Raw genomic sequence first — 945 nt, 5'->3', positions numbered from 1 at the left:
CGGACTCTCAACCACTGCGCCACCAGGGAAGCCCTGCCTGCGGATATCGACATCAGGAAACACTAGGACAGAAGTAATGCTGGAGACACCAAAAGAAGTCGGGGGAAGTAGAGACGGAAGAACAGAAGACTTAAGCTACTGTTTTCTTTCTGCTTTGAGGGTGACGTGGAAACGGTCTGGGAGCAGCAAGACGAAGCTTGGATACCCTCTCCGCTCCTTTCCTAGTTTCCACAGACGGAGGAATGTGGGAGAGAGGCCCCCTGAGAAGACTGTGGGGCAGAAGCTATGTCCTCCAGAGGACGCCAAGTTTGAGCAAAAGCACACAGCTGCACTTCGAGAGAAGGCAGAAAAGAGAAGAAATTCTTAGCGCAAGAACACGGTTTAAAATTGGGAGAAAATGAGAGAAAAATGGAGAAAGGGACGTTCAGTTACCTGACAGAAGAAGAGACACGGCAAGGTGAATGCGAAAACAGCCAAAGCACACAGGGAAGTCACCTTGTGGTCGTGGGTCCTTCCGCCAACCAGTACGAAAACCCCCCCAACGCTGAAGAATGGGAAACTGTGAGAGAGCTTTCTCAGTCACAGCTGCTCTTTCCTCTACCCGACTGAACTTGCTCCTGTTCCTGCACATACAACCTACCTCTACAAGCAAATCTACAAGATTTTAAAAACACTATCCATCGAGAGGAAAAAAGGCTCCGGCCAAGTCCGACAGATAAAGTTTCGCTTAGAAGAACGCACGGCGACACACGGCTCTTACTTTTTAAACCTCAATTATTTTCCCCGGGAGGGGTGCACCAGTCCTGGAAACACTGCAATACCAGGTCGATGCGTGGAGCGGGCGGAGCAAGCTCCCACCCCGACTCCTGGCTCCAAAAATCCGTTTAATACGATGTTCTCGGGTAGAGAACGTATCAGATATTAAACTGATAAGAACAGATACTA

At 49.6% G+C, this 945-nt stretch overlaps 1 pseudogene; it reads right to left on the bottom strand.

Annotated features, from left to right (window-relative positions):
• Window positions 1–787: 787 nt before the first annotated feature.
• LOC112392025 (uncharacterized) lies at window positions 788–945 on the bottom strand (annotated as a pseudogene).

Source organism: Neophocaena asiaeorientalis, unplaced genomic scaffold, assembly GCF_003031525.2.
Source record: "Neophocaena asiaeorientalis asiaeorientalis breed wild unplaced genomic scaffold, Neophocaena_asiaeorientalis_V1.1 C48085347, whole genome shotgun sequence".
NCBI classification, from domain to species: domain Eukaryota; kingdom Metazoa; phylum Chordata; class Mammalia; order Artiodactyla; family Phocoenidae; genus Neophocaena; species Neophocaena asiaeorientalis.
The sequence above is the reverse complement of the archived record's forward strand: the minus strand, read 5'-3'. Positions and strand labels throughout refer to the sequence as shown.